At 40.7% G+C, this 24,207-nt stretch overlaps 1 protein-coding gene across 20 annotated transcripts in view; it reads right to left on the bottom strand.

Annotated features, from left to right (window-relative positions):
- Positions 1–24,207, bottom strand: part of LOC112652600 (uncharacterized) — a 430,970-nt gene that overhangs the window by 253,901 nt on the left and 152,862 nt on the right. The window contains exon 10 of one of the 20 annotated variants that reach the window (XR_007409454.1): positions 20,398–20,664. The exons of the other annotated variants lie outside the window; for them this stretch is intronic. The gene's annotated coding sequence lies outside the window, so the exon portion shown is untranslated. Of the gene's footprint in view, positions 1–20,397; positions 20,665–24,207 lie in introns of those variants that run through there. 20 annotated transcript variants of the gene reach the window in all.

A 24,207-nucleotide genomic window follows, 5' to 3' on the forward strand; every position in this document is an offset into this window, starting at 1 on the left:
CAAAGAATGTTCTGTGTATTACCTGTGTCCCACAATATTAATAGAAGGTAAATGGTGGAGAAAAGTGTCCCAGTGGAAGAGACACACTATATGTCAAAGAGACACAGTCAAATACAGTTCAGCAATTTCCTTTACAATGAGCCTTCAAGATGTCAGTGTGTATTTGGAATATCTAAGAGCGGATGATAGTTTTGCAGAGAATCTCATACAACTAGATTCTGGAAAATCTCAGGGAAAAACTAAATCACCAAAGCCTCCAGCTGTCCTAATTAACATGTAATGTTTATACTTAAAAAACTCAAAGTCAAAATGTCATCTGCCCTGGATACCAGACTTCTGGACCACTGAGTTCAGATCTGGGGGGCCTGGCAGGTTCAGAGTTACGCTAACCAACAACAGCACACCCACAAGGGAAATGTCAGAAAAGTGACATTCTGTGAGCCACAGAAGCCCATGGAATCCTCTCATGCCTTATGGTGAGACCTAATGACTCATTTTTAAGTAACTGAATATGGCAAAAGTAATGGAACATCACTCCTGAGAACAGGTTATAAAAACTGTAATCCATAGGGACTGAAAGTAGATTATGTGGTTGCCTTAGAGCTAGAAGGTTTGAGGGTTGAGAGATGACAAATGTTCTGGAGGATGAGGAAAATGTTCTAAAACTGATTGTGGTGATAGGTGCACAAATCTGCAAATATACTAAAACATATTGAATTGTACAAATTGTACAAATGGGTGAAAGTAATGGTATATAAATTATATCTCAATGAAGCTATTACCAAAAAACAAACCGTGACTTCTATCTTGCTTGCACTCTCTCTGGATCTTCTCACTTGCTCACTCTGATGACACAAGCTGTCGGGCTATGAGCCGCCCCAAGGAAAAGCCCAAATAGCAAGGAACTGGTGGCCACCTCTGGACAACAACCAGCAAGGCACCAAGGCCCTGAATCCTAGAAGCCTAAGAATAAATGAATCCTCTCCAAAACCACATGAGTGAGCTTACAGCAGACCCTTCTCCAGTCAAGTCTGGAAATAAGTTAAGCTCTGGCCAGTATCATGGTTGTAGCCTACAGGAGAGGCTGAAGCAAAGAAGCCAGCTCAGCCACCTCCAGACTCCTGATACACGCAAACTTGAGATAAAACCATTCAATTTGGGGCATTTTGTTACACAGCACTATATAACTGATATACTTCAAGAGTGTTCTACTCCATTTTCATTTCTATTCTTTGCCAGATTCCTTTTCAGCTCTCAGAAAAGAACCTTACAAAACCTTTCCGATGTAATGCTTCATGTTGGGTTGTTCACACAATTCCTGTCCCCAGCCCTTGTCTCTCACCATTCTTAGCCTACAATGTCCTGCCCCTTTCAAGCATGCCTATGATGTTGATCTCTCCTTTAAGCCCTGTATTTTCTAAAAACTACAAAACCCACCTTCTGGCCACATCCTATTTCTGCCCCAAAGTGATTTTTCCTGACTGGAAATTTCTTGGGCAAAAGTAGACTCTTTGAGCATCAGCATCTTAAGCTATCATTTACGTATAGTTGACCTACCAGTAAGATTTCCTTAAAATCACTTTGCAGGAAGAAAAGATGTTCGTCTACTCTAATATTCAAATTTCAGTATAAATTTTCACAGACTTACATTTATTTTATTCATCCTTTGCTACATCCCCGATTTTTTTTTTAAGATCTTATTTATTTATTCATGAGTAACACAGAGAGAAGCAGAGACAAAGGCAGAGGGAGAAGCAGGCTCTTTGCAGGGATCCTGATGCAGGACTCAATCACAGGACCCTGTAATCATGACCTGAGCCAAAGGCAGATGCTCAACCACTGAGCCATCCAGGTGCCCCACTATGTCTCAATTTTTATTTTCCCTTCTCAGTATCCTTTTCTAATAGAGCTGAGGAATTCTCATTTTTGTCTTCTCAGACATTAATTACATTGCAAAGCATTTCTCACATATTTAAATTTGCCTTATTCAACTCATAAAAATTTATATTTCCAATTGTCTCCTATGTTGTAATACTGTATTTAGTTTTAGTTATTCACCATTGATGTGTATATTTTTAGTTCCCTGAATAACATTTAGGTTCAGCCACTGTAACTACTTCATCATCATCAATCTTTTATATCTTCAAAGTGTGCTGTGCCTGGTACCTTTAAACTAATCTGTACTAGATTTACTATCTTTTTTGGCCCAGGAAAGTTATTCCAGTTTTTAAGTCTTGAACTTATTACCAGACATTTTGTAGCAAAGGAAAATTGGTTCTAGGTTTGAGGATTTTAACTCACATGAACTTCATTTCACCCAAGGTTCTTCTTTATCGTCCTTGGGTAAAATAAAATTATGTGAAAATGTTCTTATAGATAAATAAAAGCTGACAGAATAGAAAATAAATAGTGATGGAATACACTAAGAAGTTAATAATGGGGAAACATCAAGAAATCTTTTCTGGGCGACATATTTGAAGACTGGCCAAGGTTGCTATTAACTGGTTTTGGACTTCACTATCCATTGTTCAGGGGAAACGGTTTACACTCTGCTCCCATATACCCAAATGTTCAAGTGGTCTACAATCTGATTTATACTTTGTAAGCTCACAGACATCCTAAAGAGCTTGTCTGATGTGATTCTAATGTAGAATATATTTTTAGAAAGCAGTTAATCAAATTTAAGAAAGCATAATTTGAAAGACAGCTATATTTATTTTTTGTAGCTGATGTTTTTAAGGGATCTTAGACTTAGACAACATTTTCTCTACAATGCCTTCCATTTAAATCCAGATAACATACAGATTTTTTTTTTAAGATTTCATTTATTTATTCATGAGCGACACAGAAAAAGAGGCAGAGACACAGGCAGAGGGAAAAGCAGGCTCTCTGTGGGAACCCTCATTCGGGTTCCCACAGGGTCTCCTCTCCAGGACCCTGGGATCATGACCTGAGCCAAAGGCTCAAGCACTCAACCACCGAGCCACCATCACCCAGCTTTCTTAAACAACAAATGATGTTATAGATATTGTATGCATAATAGAAATATTTTTTGTGATTAGCTAATGTTTGCCTATAAAACAGAAAATGACAAAACCAAGTTGGTTCTTTTTACACAGATGCACACATATACTGACTTTTCTTTCAGAAGATCTCCTTAACGTTGAGAACACAACATCTCCTGACTCATCAGCTTGTATGTCTTATTCTCAGTGACCCTAAACAAGGGTGTCATGGTGAAGAACTCACTCTTCAATGAAGATACAATTCTGGGCTCTGAGAAGCTGCACTACACTACTTACTATTGTAGAAAATCACTGGGAGACTTTGTGCCTGTCATTTCCTTTAATGTATATGTTAGTTCACATTGAAAAACTGAAGAAAAAGAATTCAAGGTTTCCATATATTCAACCTCTCCCCACAAAGGTAACTTAACCAAACTCATTGTTTTTTGTTTTTTTAAGATTTATTCGCTTATTTGAGAGAGAGAAAACATGCACGTGCACAAGTGTGCAAGCAGGGGGAGAGGCAGAGGGAGAGGGAGAGACTCTTAAGCAGATGCCCCCGCTGAATTTGGAGCCCACAGCAGGTTTCAATCACAGGACACTAAGATCATGACCTGAAATTAAGAGTTGGATGCTAAACCACCCAGGCGTTGCAACCAAATTCACTATCAATAACTGCAGCATTCTAGAAATTTTTTAACTCCTGCTGAAATTCCCAAGTCCAGCCTTGTCACCTCCACAGCCTTCCTGCCTCTCCATTTACCCAAACCTCAGCACCTACAAATCTTAAGTTACACTCACAGCTGCTCCAAATGCCATTCCATAAGAATGCCCCGAAGTATGAATAGAATGGGAATATATAATGTGTTAAACCTCTAGTTCTGCTGATTTATATTTTCAGGTTTTAGTGTGCAGACATCACCTACTCCCAGTAAAATGGTACTCAGGAAAACTAGGTCTCCATGGAACCCAGATTCTGAGAAGCAGAGTAAAAGGAATGTGGCTACTCCTCCCAAGTAAAGTCCCAGTAGGTCAATAAAAAACCTGTGCCCTGGTTAAACTCTGTAAGCTTTTATTTTTTAAGAGTTCAAGGTCCTGTTCTACTTGTAGAGATGTTGCATAACACTCAGGAACTAACCAGAGATGATAAACTCATTTTTCATACAAATTCCTCCTTTTCTGTTCTCATCCTTAAACTTTCATTTTGCCCTACCATTCCCCTATTATTTCTTTTGTAATTAAAAAAAATTTTTATTCAATTAATATAAGACATTTTCTTTTGAGAGGTTTAATATTGTTTAAATTGAGCAATGGCACACCATAATAAAAGGCATATTAAAAATCCTGCTTTACCACTTACTAGCTGTGTGATCTTGGGCAAACCACACAACCTCTCTGTTGTTCTTCAGTTCCCTCTGTAATATGGGCATCGTGCTATCACCTATCTCATGCAGATTTAAGGAATGAAAATATGTAAACTACTTACAGTGGTGCCTGGCATGGGAAAGGCCACGTAAGGGCTGGGGCTCAGTATTTTTCAATTTCTATTGTAATAAGATCACTTCTTAATCTAAGTTTTCAAAGCCAGATCTTCTAGCTCTCTTTCATCCAGTGCTACAAGACCATACCTCCTACCTTCCTCAAAAGTCCTTCTCAACCATGATAACTATTTCTCCTCTACTCATCTTTAAAAGCAGGTGATGCCATTTAAAGGCACTGTGATGTCGTGCAGAGCAAACTAGACTGAGGTCTGAGAAGGCTAGGATTTTGGTCAGGGTCCCAGCAGGAGAGAGGTACATTTGAAGGGGTAACTTCAGAGAATTTAATAAATGAGGCGAGTATAAGCAGAGCTGTGAGCAGACTTAGGGAACCAGCAAGGGAGGGGAAGCTCTCACAGACACATAGGAGTGTTTGCTTCCTCTTGCTCAAATGCCTCATGGTCTCCCCTTTCCTCCTGAGGTGTCAGCAGCCTCCTCCTCCCTGATCATTGTTAGAAGAGGGTCTTCAGGGGCCCCGGGGTGGTTTAGGTGGTTGAGCATCCAACTCAGGTCATGATCTCAGGATCCTGGGATCGAGCCCCTCGTAGGGCTCCCTGCTCAGCAGGCAGCTTTGGCTTCTCCCTCTCCCTCTCCTCCCTCTGCCACTCTGCCAACTTGTGTTCTCTGTCAAATAAATAAATAAAACCTTTCAAAAAGAAAAAAAGGAAGAGGGTGTTTGGTTGTGCTCTGTAAAAAGTCCTGTGATTTTGATATAATGAGGATTTTTTAAAAACATTTTTTAAAGATTTTATTTATTTATTCATGAAAGATGGGGGCGGGGGCAGAGACACAGGCAGAGGGAGAAGCAGGCCCCACACAGGGAACCTGATGTGGGACTCGATTCCTGGTCTCCAGGATCAGGCCCTGGGCTGAAGGCGGCGCTAAACCGCTGAGCCACCCGGGCTGCCCTATATTGAGGACTTAGGCTGCTATGGTCTCCAGCCTCCAGCTGAACAGCATAGCCCTCCTCGCTTTCTGCAAAACAACTCTTATGAATGATACAGGTTTAAAATGATACCATTTTAAAATGATATCATTTTATCAATTTATCATTTAAAGTGGTATCATTTAAAGTGGTATCATTTTATCAATTTTAAAATGATAAGTTTAAAATTGGAGCCTGCAGGGCTACCTTTCACAACACTGTTCTACTGAGCCAGACCCACTCCCAACTGCCCATTGGTACCGTCTCTTCGATTTAAAATGTGTCTTTCTCGTCTCCTGAGTGGCTCAGTCAGTTAAGCAACTGACTCTTGATTTCAGCTCAGGTCATGATCTCAGGGTCATGAGATCAAGCCCCAAATGAGGCTCTGTGCTCAGCATGGAGTCTGCTCGAGGTTCTCTCTTCCTCCCCCTCTGCCTCTGCCCCTCCTCTCACATGCACATGCATTTCTCTCTCACTCTCTCAAATAAGAAAATAAAAAAATCCTAAAAAAATAAAATAAAATCTCTCTCTCCCCAAATGTCTGGTCCTCCAGCTGCATTCTTGTGAAGCTATCATTCAAATTGGAGACCACCAGAAAAGTTATGAAGACCTGTCCTCTCCCATGGGAGCCTTGCAAGTTCTCCCTCAATGCTCCATATCCTTATCATCTCCTCTGCCTTCCTGCCAGCCCTCACTATCCTCTTGAAGATGCATTAGCCTGAGCATCGGAGTTCTTGTTCTATGGTGTTCTCATTGCATCTACTGAAGAACCACCTCTGGCTATTGTGGATTACAGAACAGAGCCCAGAGTTTTCAAGGTTCACCCACATCTGAACCCAAAGTATCAGCCCTTCTCATTTTCCGACATCATGCTCCATACTACCCTTTACCCAAATTTTAGCCACAAAGGTATGGCATCCATTTCTAAAATCTACCATGCACTTGCTATCTCATTCCTTTCACTGTCATTCTTCCTTGTAGTCCAGAATCTCTCCTTACCTCCCCCAGCCCATCTGGCATCTTGACCTGACATCTTCCTTATTATCTCTGGGATAGCAGATCAAGCATTCCATTCTCTTAGTTAATCTGGCAGAAACCATCCAACCTCTACATCATCACAGCCCTCAGTATTTGCATAACTAACCCCTGCCCTCAAGGGTGGAGAGTGAGAAAGCTGAGTGTAACCCCATGAGAAGTTAAATTCCCTCACAACAGAGAGCACAGCAGCATCGTGTCCCCATCATGCTTAGCACAGAGTGGACCATACATACCTTTTTGCTGAACAATGATGCCCTGGTTACTCTCACCTTAGGCTTCATATAATTTTTTTTTTTCACAGCAGAAAGCACAGCAGCATCTTGTACCCCATCATGCTTAGCACAAGTGCCCCCATTTAATAAAAATACTTCATAAACCCTCTCCTATGGGGCTTGGCCCTAAAAAGGCACTAAAGCAGGGATTTTTTTTTCAGAACTCTTCACTCTGTCTCCAGGCCTGTACAACCTCAATGATATTATTATAATAAATTGTCAATAAAGGGTTCACTGTACTAACAGGGGGATGAATAAACATTTTAAGTCTTCACAATAGTCAAATAGGTGTAAGAATAGCCAGGACAGGATGATTATGTACATTGATCGGGTCACTGCTTCTCAAAAAGTCTGACCTGAAACCTGCCCAAAATGTTCTCAGGCCATGATGAGGCATACATGGAAAGTGGCAATATGGGGCCCCTGGTAGCTCAGTAGGATAAGCATCTGACTCTTGATTCAGCTCAGTTCACAACCTCATGGTCATGAGATTGAGCTCCACGTCAGCCTGTGCAAGGGAGTGGAGCCTGCCTATGATTTTCTCTTTCTTCCTCTCCCTCAGCCCTTCTCCACCCCCACCCTCTCTTTAAAATAAATGATAGATAGATAGATAGATAGATAGATAGATAGATAGAAAGAAAGAAAGAAAGAAAGAAAGAAAGAAAGAAAGAAAGAAAGAAAATGGCAATAAATGTTTAGAATATTTTAGAGAAAGTAACATTGTCAGAACACCAACAAATTATGTGTTTCATATCATTGAGCAGTGCACAGACCAGTTCAAGTATTATCAGTCTTCCAAGGAAGGTCCTAGGATGAACTGGAAAGCAAAAATCAAACCCAACAGCAACCCATTCCTTGACCAGAGACTTCGGGAAGCACAGTCTTACTGCAGAGTTCCCAATGGGAATAGCACAGATCTCTACCCCAATCCTCCTCCGGTCCTCAGAGGAGCACCCTAGGAGACTCTGCTTCTCCAAGAAACCTGTCCCATCTCCATCTGCCTTAGGGATAAGAAGGTTTAGGTGAATAATTAAAGTTGTCTTATTGTTAGCCCATGGGACATGCCACCAGGTACAATCCACCCAGGCATTCCAGAAAGGAACAGTGTGTAAACCAAGTGATGGAAGAGAGGCCCACTGAGAAATTTGTTCTCTTGGTATGCTCTCTAATGCAAGAGGGACAGATTTCAAACAGCCTTCATTTGTTCATTCCTGTTACATGCTAGGCAGGGTGCTAGAATTCACTGTAAAAAGAGAGCATAGGAGGAAGAAGAGGAGGTGACAATGACCAACAATAACGTCATAATGATGGTAGGCATTCTGAAGCTTTACTACCTACCTGTAACAAGGCTGAGGGTTTCCTCACTGAAGGCACAGAGCTCCCCTGGGACGTGGGGCTCAAAGCCCAAAACTGGAAGCAAGCTAGCTGCTCCTCTCAGCCTGACCAGGGAAACTGTTTTCTAAAGTGGAGGGTAGGTCAAGCAAATTCCCAACTCTAACTCCCATCCTCTAATCTTTGAACCAATGAAAAGACACAATATAAATCAGTGTGGGTTCAATTCAGACAAGCTGCAGGTATACCATCTGCACTTCAAGAGTGCATCTGCATAAGGAAATATAAATAAAATCATAAAGGTAAATGTTAACATCAACATATAGATTCGCTTAGATACCAAGCATTCAAAGCACTGACATCGATGAACTTCTAGAAATAATTTCTATAAAGGGTATTATTTCTGACCAAAAACTAAAAACATTCATCTGCTAATTATATTAGATAAAGCTCTAGAATGGAGACTGCTAGATGGATGGAAAGGTGGATAGATGATATACAGATGATAGATAGATAAATAATGGATAGATAAACTATAATCTTGCCAAATGGCTCTGTGATGAAGACCTGATACTCATTACTTTAAAGAGCCAGCCCAGGGGCAGAAATGTCATTTAAAAGGAAAAGAGAGAGACATCTGAAATAAAAATAAAATATCCTTCATAGATACTTGAATGTACTTTCATTTTCAAAAATTAAACTGATGGCAATCATGCTAAGATCTAAATCCTCAGCAGGGCTTAGAAAACCCATGAGGCGTGTGGGCCCATTAACCAAAAGAGCCTTAAGCTTTGGGGATAACAGTATCTGTAAACAAACAGATTTAAGAAACAAAGTTGTCCAATTTCCTCTGTCATGAGACTTCCTAAGAACAAGCTCTCTTTAAAGTTAAGGAGAAATTATGTTCATTAGCTAAAACATCTACCTGGCACCAAATCAGCATCGTGTCCCTAAACTCTAACTTTTATTTACTCTATGTATTTATTTATATCCTAGTTCTCTTCCCAAAGGATCTGAAAGACAGGGGTAAGAGCTATTAAGGAGAAAGCCACATTACTATTTCACTGTTATGCTTATCTATGATAAGCCATTGCCTGGATCCCTAAAACAGCAGAGCACCACCTGAAACAGCAAAAGGGAAATGTAAGCATTATATAGTAGTCTAAGCTGGCATAGAGGGAATCACCCTTTCTGCAAAGACATGGCAGGGTGAAAATACATACCTCCTCCAGCTTGGGAAGGAGTGGGAACTGGGTGGGGAGATATGTCCAGGTGTCAGACTTGAAGAAGCAATCAGAGCTTGAGTCATAAATGGAAGACAGTAACAAAATGATCAGGGAAGCATTTCTTATTCTGTGCACTGGGATTCTAAGGCTCATGAGAAAACAGGAGGTGTGGCCTTGAGCCTATGTAAGATGACAAAGATAGTACGATCCTCTTAGGTAAAGCAAAATATTCACTGGCTCAATGATAAGCAGATTGGTCATCTCCCCAGCCCATGTCAAGCAGGAGAAAACAGTTGTCACAACCCACAGAAAAGCTGGGCTACACCTGTGTGCTGAATATGTAGGCTCTGGCTTTATTCATTTCTTGGTTTGGAACCTGAAACCAAGAAATCACCATGAAAACTCAAGGAGGACCAGCAGAAGGAAATATAATATTGCTCTAAAGGACACTTTCACAGTCTAGAGAGGGGACACAGGACTGCGTAAATATTTTTTACAAGTCTTTTGATGAGCTAAGATGAAAGGCACCACAGGAAAGAAAGGTATGCCACAAACTGGAATTAGCGCCTGAGGACAGATGATACTTCACACCATCTAAAACAGACAGTAAAAAAAAAAAAAAGTAAAAAAATAAAATAAAACAGACAGTAAAACACACTTTCATACAAAATAAAGAGAAACAATACTGCAGTAACAAGACACTTAAAAAAAAAAAAAAGCAGTGAGAGAAACCCTATGTAGAATTTTACAACTGCACACATATGCACACATACATAAATTTATATATGTTCATCTAAATAAAAATTAAACTGAGGAATTGGAAGGGCTTCAGTTTCCAGTAATACAGGCTTAGGTTCAAGTCTGCACTGAAGACAGTGAAGAAACAGGATGGTGTATATTCTCTAGAATTACCAGAAAACACGGAAGAGCTCACAAGCCAGTGGAAGCGTCCCAGGCTGATTTTTAGATGAACATATGCAACCAGATAAGAAATCAGACATCAGACACCAAAGCCACTTGTGTCCTCATGTCACTATGATGGAGGACTCATACCTAGCCTTTTGTTCCCAGGCCATGAAAAGCAGTGTCAATGACAGAAATCTCGTGGGGCTTATCAGAGACCCTGTCCTGAAACCTGGTAATCCTTAGGGCTACAAGCTTCAAATGAGAACAGGGAGCAGAGCATGGGAGCATGACCATCCTCTCCCTAGCCAGAGGACTTGGATCTCAGCGGGAAAAAAAAGAAGGAAAGGTAAACATGTAGACATTGTAGACACTGACCCACTCTGCCTAACTCAAGAAGGAAGAGAAGGATAGGCCCTCTCATGTTCCTATTCAACACTGTTCTGCAAGTCTTAGAAAGCCTTCTAATGCGGGCATTATATATATGCATATATACATACATATATATATATATTCAAATCATAAACTGACAAGCAAGTCTGGCAAGACTTTTGGACACAAGATCAAAACACAAACATGGAAAGGGTCCCTATATGCCGCCAAAAATCAACTAGAAAAATAATACATTGAACAGTGAATTAATAATAGCAGTGAACAGTGTAAGTCATCTAGTCATATATAAAGGAGGTAGAAGGTCTATAGAAAAAAGTGATGTGGACATAAAAGAAGATCTAGTAATCTCACCCCTAGGCATTTAGCCGCTGAAAGATGGAAACTTATGTATGTGCATGCATATAGCAGCTCTATTCATAATCACCAAACCCTGGAAGAACAGAAATGCCCATGTGGCGAATGAATAAACCAAAGATGGTGCATCTTTACAGTGTAACACTGCGTGGCAATAAAGTAAAATGAGCTACTACCGCACACAACAGTGTGGATTCCTCATGAGTGAAGGCAGGCAGTCCCAGAAAGCTATATATTGGTATGACCTCATTTCTATCATCCTCCAAGAGAAAACTACAGTGTTGGAACACAGATCCACGGCTGCAGGGGCTAGGGGCAGGAGCTCGTGAATGCAAAGGAGCAACATGAAGGAGTTCTGGGGATGATGGAACTGTTCTATATTCTGATTTGGGAGGTGGCCACATGAATCAATATATATCAGTTAGATTTGACAGAACTGTGCACATCAAGTCAATTTTATCATGTTAATGCAGAAAATCAAATGTAAAAGTATAAGAACAGTTTTTAAGAAGAAGACCTTAAAAACCATCTATGACGGGATAAGAACATGATTCAATATGGTATAGATGTCATTCTCCCCAAATTAATGTATAAAATTACTGGATTGCACAAAAACCCAGCAGAGTTTAATTAAATTTAACAAAATGAATACTAAGATTCTTACAGAAGAATGAAGACCTAGGTATAGCCTTCGGAAGACAATTTGAAAGGAAAGATGAAGGACATTTCCTACTACATACCAAGACTTCTTGTAAATCTCTAGTAATGAGAACAATTAGGAGGTGGTACCGGGATAGTAAACAGAAACTAAAGGAATGACACGGTTATGCCAGGAGCTTACTAAGTACCTATTCATCTATATAGACAGATAGGGATAGGTACAAGGATAAAGATATATACAGGCAGATACACCCATACATACATTTATTTAGATCTCTATCTTGCCCCAGGCACAAAAATTAATTCCAGGGATCCCTGGGTGGCTTAGCGGTTTGGCGCCTGCCTTCGGCCCAGGACGTGATCCTGGAGTCCCAGGATCGAGACCTGCGTTGGGCTCCCTGCATGGAGCCTGCTTCTCCCCTGCCTGTGTCTCTGCCTCTGCCTCTCTGTCTCATGAATAAATAAAATCTTTTTAAAAAATTAATTCCAGTGACATTAAAGTCCTAATTGTGAAAAGCAAAGCTCAAAAAGAGAATATGAAGAATTCCTACGAGTCAATAAAAAAAATAAGCAGACAAAAAATAAGCAAAAGATACGAAAAGTCAGCCCCAAATCGCCATGAGTAAAATAAAAATGGAAAGAGACGCCTGGGTGGCTCGGCAGTTGGCCATCTGCCTTTAGCTCAGGACGTAACCCTGGGTTCCAGGATTGAATCCCGCATTGGTCTTCCTGTGTGGGTCCTGCTTCTCCCTCTGCCTGTGTGTCTGCCTCTCTCTATGTCTTTCATGAATAAATAAATAAAATCTGGAAGGAAGGAAGGAAGGAAGGAAGGAAGGAGGGGGGGGAGGGGAGGGGAGGGGGGGAGGGGAGGAGAGGGGAGGGAGGAGGGGGGAGGGGAGGGGAGGGGAGTACAATTCTAGGGCAGCCTGGGTGGCTCAGCGGTTTAGCGCTGCCTTCAGCCCAAGGCGTAATCCTGGAGACCTGGGGTTGAGTCCCACATCAGGCTCCCTGCATGGAGCCTGCATCTCCCTCCGCCTGTGTCTCTGTCTCTGTCTCTCTCTTTCTGTCTCTCATGAAAAAATAAATAAAATCTTTTTTAAAAAATACAATTCTATTTTACATCCAGCAAATGTGCAAGAAATGTAAAAGTATGACATACAAAATTTTGGGAAAAAAAAAGGGGAAAGACTTTTTAATGGACTTTTTAAGAGCAGTTTTAGGTTAACAGCAAAATTTCAGAAAGCACAGAGAGTACCCATATACTAAATCACCATCACAGTTAGAAGCCTGCATCAATGTGGTACTTTTGTTACAACTGATAAACCAATATTATTATGTCATTGTTAACTAAATTGTATCATTTACATTAGAGTCTTTATGTTATACATTCTATGAGTTTTAACAAATGTATAATGTCATGCATCCACCATTATAGTATCATGCAGAATAGTTTCACTGACCTAACAACCCTCTACATTCTACTTACCGTCCATTCCTCCTGCCCAACCCCTGACAACTAGTGATGTTTTTAGTGTCTCTACAGTTTTGCCTTTGCCTTTTCCAGAATGTCATGTAGTTGGAGTCACATAGTCTTTTCAGATTGGCTTTCACTTAGCAATATTCATTTAAGCCTCCTCTATGTCTTTTATGGCTTCATAGCTCATTTCTTTGTATCACTGAATAATATTCCACTGTGTAGATGAGCCAGTTTATTTATCTATTCACCTACTGAAGAGTAACTTCGTTGCTTTGAAAATTTGGCAACTGTGAATAAATGGACTTTTCATATACCATTGGCAGGAAGACAAAATGCCACAACTACCTTGGAAGATAAGCTGGCAACATTGAGCAAAGTTGAAGGTGTGTACCCACAGAACTCAGAATTTCCATTCCTGAGCATACACATCACAGAGAAACTCCTGAACAGAAAAATATTCATTTAACACTTTGTGGAACAGGGGAAATTGCAAATAAACTAAAAATGTGCCAATAAGCAAATTGGAATGGGACACAATTCTCCATGAGCCTCTCTCAAATGGCTGCACACATCCTGTCACTGACAGCTTTTGTTCTGGACTGTTTGTTCAAAGCTATGGTACAGTGAACAGCCTCAGAAGACAAAGAGCGTATCTTCCTCTGGAGCAAAGTCTTGGCAGATTGGCTTACTGCTCATGAGAAAATAGGTGGGTTTCCTAAGTGTGGGTTTCTCAGCCTGTGACACAGACCCACTGCACATGTAGCATATACGTGGACCCCTCTGCGTCGCTCCTAGAGAACTCCAGGGGTGAGGACAACCAGTGCACATGTGAAGCTCATGTGCACCAAAACTTACAGGGCAGCAGAAAAGCTTTATTTTTTTTTATTTTTTTTAAGGTTTTTCACCTTTTTTTTTTTAATTTTTATTTATTTATGATAGTCACACAGAGAGAGAGAGAGAGAGAGGCAGAGACACAGGCAGAGGGAGAAGCACGCCCCATGCACCGGGAGCCCGATGTGGGATTCCAGGATCGCGCCTTGGGCCAAAGGCAGGCGCCAAACCGCTGCACCACCCAGGGATCCCCAGCAGAAAAGCTTTAAAAAAAAAAAAATGAGGGAGGCTACTGCGACTCTTGATTTGCTGCCCTAATGTGAATATTCATACATTTCATTGCAGTTTTAGTTCATAGTTCATAGTTTAGTTCATAGTTCATTTAGTTCATTAATAGTTTCATTGCAAATGTGTTTGGCTATGGTGTGCTTCCTGAGGCTGTGCTGGTGGTAGGGGATACTCAATGGCTTTTGACCATATTCTACTTTTCCAACATCTGGAAAATTCCCCAAATCCCCTAGCCTTCAGGGTTTGGCATAAGGAATTGTACTCTTAAAATATTCTTCCAAGGGGATCCCTGGGTGGCTCAGCGGTTTAGTGCCTGCCTTTGGCTCAGGGCGTGATCCTGGAGTCCTGGGATTGAGTCCTGCATCGGGCTCTCTGCATGGAGCCTGCTTCTCCCTCTGCCTGTGTCTCTGCCTCTATGTGTGTGTGTGTGTGCGTGTGTAAGTGTGTGTGTGTGTCTCATGAATGAATAAAATCTTTAAAAAATATATACATTCTTCCAAAATTTTATATTTCCTTCATAATTGAGATATAAAAATGAAGTGGGAAAGTTCTAGCACTTTTTAAAAAAAATTTTATTTATTTATTCATGAGAGACACACACACAGAGAGAGAGAGAGAGAGAGAGAGAGACCGAGAGAGAGACAGAGACACAGGCAGAGGGAAAAGCAGGCTCCATGCAGGGAGCCCGACATGGGACTCGATCCTGGGTCTCCAGGATCGTGCCCTGGGCTGAAGGTGGCACTAAACCGCTGAGCCAACTGGGCTGCCCAGCTCTAGCACTTTTTTTTTTTAAGATTATTTATTTATTTATTCATAGAGACACAGAGAGAGGCAGAGACACAGGCAGAGGGAGAAGCAGACTCCACGCAGAGAGACCGACGTGGGACTCGATCCAGGGTCTCCAGAATCACGCCTTAGGCTGCAGGCGGCGCTAAACCGCTGCGCCACCGGGGCTGCCCACACTTTTTAACACAGAAAACCAAACATGCATTGTAAAATGCATTGTAAAATGCGTGTGATTCCCCACAAAACAAAGAACACGGCATATGGAGAGGGGCCCTCAGAAGGGCCAGATCAGCCCACTGTCCGTACATAGTCTCATAGTGGCAAAGATAATCTGTATGCAACTGCTCTTCACTCCCCTCGGCCCCATGCTGTGTCCCTCACATGCCTTCTCTCTAAGGGCTTCTCTGCTGAGGCTCTGATATGAGCCAGTTTGAGAATCAGCTCACTGCCACACAAAGCAACCCAGAGAAGCAAGAAGTGGCTGCCCCATGAGGGAAAATGCTTTATTGTTGAGGTGGAAAACAATCAAACAAATGCTCCCCCTTCTCATCCTGGCTCATTGATCCTGAAAAATCATGATGCGTCCATGACTTTACAGACAGACTCAGCAAGTAGTCCCCAATGGTGGCAGTCAATGAGATACATCATTCTTGAATTGGTGTCCCCTGTCTTCCTGCCTGACTCACTTTGTTCCTGTCTCTCCTGTGGTGGTGGGGGGGGGGGGGGTCTACTCTCTTCCATAAAACATCCTACATAACCTTTTATCTCAGACTCATTCTTTGGAAAGTGTAAGCCAAAGTAGATTTCACATCACTCTCATAGGCTTCCATATTCTGGAAGTAGCATCTTTCTTAACTAAAAAAATCAGTAAATCAAGATGCTTTCTCCTATGCATTTTTGCACACCATTTTCTACCTGTGACTGTAAACACCCCCCCCCCCCCCCCCCCCCCCGCCCCAGAGACCTAGTTTCTTCCGAAGCACTCATCTTAAGTCCAACAAACCTGTCTCAGCTTTGGTCAAACAACCCAAACTGATTAGTTAAAATATACCTATGAATTCTGGACATTTTAATATGATAGTTCCATTTAACTTATGCTGTTGGGCACTGTTATTAAAGGTAACTATACTTTGCTAAGAGAGTAGATCTTAAATCTTCTCTTCTCACCACCGAAAAGAAATGGTAATTACCTGATACGATGGAGAAGTTTGCTAACACTACAGTGGTAATCATATTGCAACATGTAAGTGTATCAAATCAATTTAAGTTTGTACACCTTATACTTACACAATGTTAGATGTCAATTATATCTCAATAAAGCTGGAAAAATCATAATTTATGCTTGTCGGTAATGGAATGATTTTTTTTAGAGAGGGTTCCTGCTTTGCTTCTCTCTTCCCAGTGATGAGTCTGTGATGATGTATCTGAATTTATCTGACAATGGTGACAAACACCAACTGACTGGAGGCCTCAGCTTCACTTCTGCGATGAAGAGGCAGAAATGAAGTAAACTGACCTTCCAGAGAAACAAAGCTCCTGGCCTGGACTCCTTTCCTCTGTGTTCTCCTTAATGCCTTGCACAGCACAAAACCAAATCCAAATAGCAGTAAGTAAACTACTCTTGCTGTCTCTCTCTGACCTTCTGTGTCAGCACTAATTTTAACTTTTCTTCCTGCCTTCAGCCATGTTTTGTGAAGCAATAAATAGAACTAAGTGTCTTTTTAGGACATTTTTATTATGGCATATTTTTCCTGCCTCCTGCCACCTTATTATGTTATCTTGCCAAATGCCAGAGAAACATGAAACAGACGCTCCAAACAGGAGACATCACAGAGGGAATTTCCCTTCCAGCAACTATGACAAGGAAGCTCTCAGAACTCCACTTTGCGTGCCAGTCATAGGATTTCGAGGCCTGAATGTACAGTGGAAAAAGAAGCTCACGAGAAAAATGTAGGGTAAGTTGATCTCTGTGGAATAACACAGAATGAAAAAAAAAAAAAAACACAGCTCGGCAATTAAATTTAAAAAAGGACATCAGAGGTCAAATGCCTCCAACTAGAAATGCTATGAGACAGTCTTCAAATTTCTTCATGGAAATGGAAACAACTATTTAAAGTGTTGTTGGAATAACATATATTTTTGCAGATTTTCTCCCTTTGGGTGGCATGGCTACAATACATTTCAAATGAGTTTTCTATCTGAGATGTTTAGCACTATAGTTTTCCATGGTGATATACACAAAGTCTTAGCTCTATGCTATGTGAGTAAGAAGAACAAGAATGAAAATTAGGGATGGAAAACAGTAATTTATAAAGTCCTACTTGATTCATTAAATTTATTTAAGACAAAGCTACTGGAGTATTTGTAATCTGAGGGAACTCTGTGCCTCTTTTTAGAAATATAAACAAGAATAATGAAAAACATAGCTCACAGGCATCCAGTTCAAGAATGCACACTTAGCACATATTTTATATCATTTCTCTCTTAAAACTTTTTAAATTGATGGTATATGAGTGAATAAAATAACAAATCCATGACAACAAAAATTTTATGGTGTGAATTTATTAACAGATGTGTGATTTCAACAAGATTCTAGCTCAACCACAATACTCCTGACATCTGGGGCTGGGGATTTCTATGTTGTGGGGCTGTCCTGTGCATCGTAGGATGTATAGCAACATCTCTGGCCTCCACTCAGGAGATGCCAGTAGCACCTTCTCCTAACCCCCAATTACAACAATCCAAACATGTCTCCAGACATTATCAAGTCAGATGGAGAGCAAACAGTCACACAGCTGAGGGAGAAGATGCAGCCTAGAAGATTTGTAGATGGCATGAAAATGTGAGAGACAGGTGAGCCATAATCAGAGCACTGAGGACTCAGAGTCCCAACAGGGATGCTATGGTGCAACTGAAGATCCAAGTACAGAAGGAGACAAAAGCAGAAACACTGGGATTGAGTGAAGTTCTGCAGGAAGAACAGTAGATTAAGTGCACACTACATACTCTCTCCCATGCACACACACAATGTCTCATCATGTATACACATGCTCGCATGCAAACACACTCTTGCACACACTCACCTTCTCTTTCTCTCTCACACACACACCATACACATACACACACACACTCTCTACAGGCAGAAAAGTATGCAGCCAAACATATCCATTCCTAGGTAAAAGAGAGTTCTGCAACAAAAGTGAATAAACAAAGAATTCTATCATCTAGGGAAAATATCGTAATTCTAGCACTGCAACACCTGCCAACCCAAATTGAAGCCTGCCAGCCAATAAGTATCTTCAAGGCATGGAGCCTTCAACCTCCTTTCTGTTGCATAATGGGTTGAGCAAGAATCATGAAGCATTTCAGGAAAGCTTGGATTGTGAAAGAGAAAGGCTATGATAAAAAACACTGAACACACAGAAACGGAGATAATGGCGGGGGATTAAAGAGAAAAAAATCAAATTAACATGCTCAGACACATTTAGGAAGACATTTCCTTCAAAACAAAAATAAAAATTCTTTAATAAGAAAGAAACAAATTTTAAAAATCAGAAATAAGAGAATACTGGAAATTTAAAAAACATGATAGCCAAAATGATAAGAATAATCCAGAAGATGAAACTGACCAAAAGAAATTCCTAACAAATAACAGAGAAAATAGAGGAGGAGATTTTCAAAGAAGTAACTTTTTAAAAGTTTCCCAGAATTGAAGGAAAGCAAGTGCCTCCAAATAAAAGGAGCCCAAGAAGCACTGAAGAGGGGAAATAAAATGATCATCACCCTGGTACAACTATGAGAAATTCTAGAAGTGATGATCTAATATGCACATTAAAAACAAGGCATGGGGGATCCCTGGGTGGCGCAGCGGTTTAGCGCCTGCCTTTGGCCCAGGGCGTGATCCTGGAGACCCGGGACCGAATCCCACATCGGGCTCCCGGTGCATGGAGCCTGCTTCTCCCTCTGCCTATGTCTCTGCCTCTCTCTCTTTCTCTCTGTGTGACTATCATAAATAAATAAAAATAAAAATAAAAATAAAAATAAAATAAAATAAAATAAAATAAAATAAAATAAAATAAAAACAAGGCATGATGTGTTCAAAGTTCTGATTAAAAACCCAATATTTTATGCAAACTAGCAATGAAGTGTAAAAACAGAATAAAGACATTTCAGACTTGCAGGAACACAGATAGTTTGTCTCCCATGCAAACTATCTTAACCAGGGATTAGCTGTCACAAAATAAGTCAGTGAAGCAAGAACAAAAATTAAGATCCAAGAAATACAATGGCACCTACTCACAAAAGCAAAGAAAGGAAGTCTCAGGTACACAGTTGTGACTTTGGTCGTATCAAGCAACCAGTCAGCTGAGGCAGAGAGATGGAGGGAGAAAAGGCAGTCTCTGACAGTAGAAGGAAGAGCCTACAGACATGACGAGGTCTGAGAACACCAGAGTGACAAGACGATGAGCGAAAGGTAACAGTGGGAAAACATTTCTGTAGGAGACCCAAACCCACTGGCCCTGTGCAGCGAGCTGAGCCTACCCAATGCCAAGCTGGGGTTGAGAGCATGCTTTCACTTAGTTGAGAGATTACAGTTTTCTACTCATTTGTAAAAGCTGAATTCATGTCTGCTCAATACAGAGCTATAGGCTCATGAGACACGAGAAAAAAGAGACTCAGAGCAGCACAGATGAAACCAGAGAGAAATGAAGTTGCATTCTATCAGCATTCTCCTGAAACCAACACATCCAACAAAGTCCCAGGTCCACTCACATTCTTCCCTGCCCTCTTCTTCACTATAAGGCTTTGCTATTCTAATGACAGCATCTTCCAGGAACTTGCTACAAGTAAGGTGTTCCAGCCCCATCCCAGAACTGCTGAATGAGAAGTTATTATCCAAATTGGGGTAAGGCCTGTCAGTAGCAAGCCTTAATAAATGTATGCTTTTTAAGTTGCTGAGTTTGTGGTCATTTATTGCCTGCACTAGATGATCTAGACAATTAATACAAGAAGCTAAGATTAGTGAAAAACCTCTACTGGAAAGATGTACAAGCAGTAGTGAGAACAGTAGATGAAGTATATTATCAACCATCACAGGAAGAAAGCAGTGTCGAAATTTACTACATCCAAAAGAAAGATTCTAAAAGTATTGTTTTAGATATAGAGTAATCATATAATAAAAGCAAAAATAATTGAAGAGTCTAAGAATTGAGAGGGGCACAGTTAAAGCTGTAGTGTAATTATAAACATTTCATTATTCTGACACTTTGACCCTATAAAAATACTTTTTAATTTTGCATTTATACATCAATTGAATCTTAGCAGATATGTTAAAAGTTTCCTGGTCCAATTCCCAGTCAGAATAAGAATCTATAGAATCTCAACCCTTTCCTCCATATGATTTGTGTCTGAGTACACATTCCATCCCACAACCCATTCTAATGAGAGATGCAACTCATTATTAGAAACCATCCTTTGGGTACTTGCATGGCTCAGGTGGTTGAGCGTTCAATTCTTGATTTCAGCTCAGGTCATGATCTCACAGTCCTGGGATTGAGCCCCACATCATGCTCCCTGCTCAGTGGGGAATCTGCTTCTCCCTCTCTTTCTGCTCCCCCTGCTTGTGCTCTCTCTCCCTGTCAAATAAATAAATAAAATCTGAAAGAAAAGGAAGAAAGGAAGGAAGGAAGGAAGGAAGGAAGGAAGGGAGGGAGGGAGGGAGGGAGGGAGGGAGGGAGGGAGGAAGGAAGGAAGGAAGGAAGGAAGGAAGGAAGGAAGGAAGGAAGGAAGGAAGGAAGGAAGGAAGGAAGGGAGGGAAGGAACGAAGATATGAAGGAAGGAAGGAAATTATCCTTATGTTGAATCCAAAAAACTGTATCTGTGTAACTCTGAGGCAGAACTCCCAGGTGTGGCCCTAGGAGCCATAAGGAATACATCTCCTCTGATTACCACACGTGAACCCTTCAAATCATTGACAACATCTGTCACTCGTCCTGAATAATCTTAACATTAGGAGCCCTGATACATTTGGCATTTCTTCAAATGACATGGTGCTCAGGTTTCTTGTAGCAACATATGTTGTCCCTTAGCATTTCTTAGTTTAGTAGTGTCTGACTTTAAGGTGGACACCACAGCACCCCATAAATGGCTTGATATGGGTAGAAAACGTGGGACACGGATCTGCTCGATTTGCCTAGATGACAGACTGTATTAGATTCAAGCAGAATGGAATTCCTCAGGTCCTTTTCTCATGACCTTCTCTATTAACCCAATACTCCCTGAACATGTTCTATTTTTAAATTCAGTAGTAAAACCTAGCACTTTCCCCTGTTACATTTCATAAGTTTTCTGCCAATGAATTGAGGATTTTTTTCTAGTTTAGCAAACACAGAGTACTTCTTTGGTACCAGACACAGCCTGGGATATTAAATATTAAATCACTTGATCTTTGTAACAAACCCATGAGGTAGGTGCTAATATAATCAACATTTTATAGATGCAGAGCTGTTGAATAAAATGCCAAGATCCCTTAGCAGACAGGACTAGGATTTAAAGCTCAGCAGGCCTGCCCTAGGGCATCTCTTATGAAGACTGCACCTAGTTGCTGCAGGAAGTGGTCTGAATTCTAATTCCACCCCGTGTATGTGCCACGTTTGCATGTGCCACCTTTGTGTTACCGACAAATCTGACAAACAGACCTGCCATGCTTGCCTCCAAAACAAAAAGAAATGTTGAGGAGAGAATGAGAATACAGAAGACTCTTATAAGAACAAATCCCACCAGGGATATTTTTCCCTTCTGCAAGCCTTTGGGGGGCCCCAAAGTCCTGGGGATCATAACCGCAAAGTGTTCTTTGATGTAGAGATGGTCTAGACAAAACAGAAAGAAATGTTGGGGAGAATAATGCCAGGGAAGACTCTTTTATAAGAACAAACCCCACCAGGGAGAATTTTCCCTTCTGCAAACCTCTGGGGAACCCCAAAGTCCTGGGAAGCACAACTGCACTGAGTTCTTCCATGTAGACACTTTGTTGGGATGTCACACCCACCCAGGGGACATCTGGCAAAGTCTGAAGACAATTTTGGTTGTCACAAGTGGGGTAGGGTGTCAGGAGAGCGCTACTGGCATCTGGAAGGTGGACAGTACTAAACATCCTACAATACACAGGACAGCACACCCCTCCCAAAAGAATGATGCAACCCAAAATGTCAGTACACATCTTCCTGAACTTATAGTGAGATAATATCCCAATAAACCCATCAAATAGAAAATATCCCAAGCCAAAATACATTTAATACACTTAATTTACATTTAATTAATACGTTTAATTACCAAAGATCATAGCTTAGCCCAGCCTACCTTAAATTGCTGAAAACACTTACATTAGCCTATAGTTAGAAAAAATCATCTTACATGAAGCCTATTTTATAATAAAGCACTGAATATGTTGTATAATTTCTTGAGAAGCACTGAAAGTGAAAAACAGAATGGCTACATGGGTACAGAATGGTTTTAAGTGATCTGTTGTTGACATTCCTGATCTGTGGCTGACTGGGACTGTGGGACCTGTGGCTCCCTGCTGCTGCCCAGCATCACAAAGGACAATGTGTAGTGCTAAGGTTGAGAAAGACAATCTACTCATGTTAAAGCCAAATATATCAGAAATTTTGATACAGTGGACCAACTAAAGAAAATGTCCATGTGAATTAGTAAAATACATCTTTTCACTGAAAGATCTGCACACTGGCAAGGCAGAGAGATCAATAAATTAGACTCCAGGGTCTCATCTATCAGACTTCTCCATGCCTCAGTTTATCATTTGCAATATTAGGGCATGCTTAGGTTACTTCCCATTCTAAAATTCCATCAACTGCAACTTTATTTTTTTCCAAATATGTAGGGTAAGCAGGATATTTTTAATGCAAGTAGTTCCAAAATGCTCAGCGCTAATGACTGGTTAAGAGCATTATAAAATTATCATTTCAAAGCATCAGCCTAATTCCCCAGGTTTGCTTGTTTGCATTTTTATTACAATGTTTTCATGTAAACTTCTGATTTAGTCTCCTTAGATAAACTTCAAATGTTATTTCTACTGTATGTTTTCTTAGTAAGTCTACACATTGACAAATGGCACCAATATGATTTGTTTGCAAACCAAGCACCCAGCAGAATGTCACCAAGTAATTACTCCTTTTAAATGTTGTTTGATGTTTTTTTATTATGTTCATAAGAAATCAAAACTTGTTTTTTATATACCTGATGTCTACCATTATTTATTGGCTAAAATAATGTAATGATGAAGAGGTAGAGAAAGAACCTCTATCTTTTATTTTCCTGCAACTACCTAGAACATAAGCCTAGAGGGATCAGAAATCCACCAAATCCTCTGTGCTGCTGAAGTCATACTTAAAAGCCAGTGGCCGGTAAATTTTGTACTTCCTGATTCTCAGTGGCCAGAGGCCATTGTCTTAAGAATCTCTTAGTCACATAGTAATTGAATAAGAACCTCTACACTTGACTTTTCCCCAAAAAAAATTCTCTAAGAAAGTGTTCTGGAGCATTATAGAACCATGATAATATCAGTGTCTTTCAAAGACCAAAGAGTAACACAATCATTATAGTCAGGTTTATTGATTAATTACAGCCAGAAAGAACACACGTTGTGGAGACCCACGTACATCTCTTGGTAAGAAGGTATTAGAAAAGGCATTATAGATTACTGGACTATGGTAGATTTGGGGGAGGATTCAAAAAAGTGGGGCTTTGCTTTGAATTAGATGCTGTCAGAAACCAGAGGTAATTTGCACATCTTGAATCTCATCTAGAGGACAGGAAATGAGACTGAAGCTATAACTAGTGAAAAAGAAGTAGTCACTCATATGAACCAGGAAAGTGGGATATTTGATTCTTTTTGTGATTCGGGGAATGTGTGTGTTTTTAAAAAAAATACTATTTATTTATTTATGAGAAACACAGAGAGGAGAGAGAGAGAGAAGCAGAGACACAGGCATAGGGAGAAGCAGGCTCCATGAGGGGAGCCCGACGTGGGATTCGATCCTGGGTCTTCAGGATCACGCCCTGGACTGAAGGCAGCACTAAACCCCTGAGCCACCCGGGCTGCCCCAGGGAATGTGTTTTTGACTGTGGTCAGACATGACCGCAGAGTGGTCTTGTTTTCT

The sequence above is a fragment of the Canis lupus genome, chromosome X, assembly GCF_003254725.2.
Source record: "Canis lupus dingo isolate Sandy chromosome X, ASM325472v2, whole genome shotgun sequence".
NCBI lineage: Eukaryota > Metazoa > Chordata > Mammalia > Carnivora > Canidae > Canis > Canis lupus.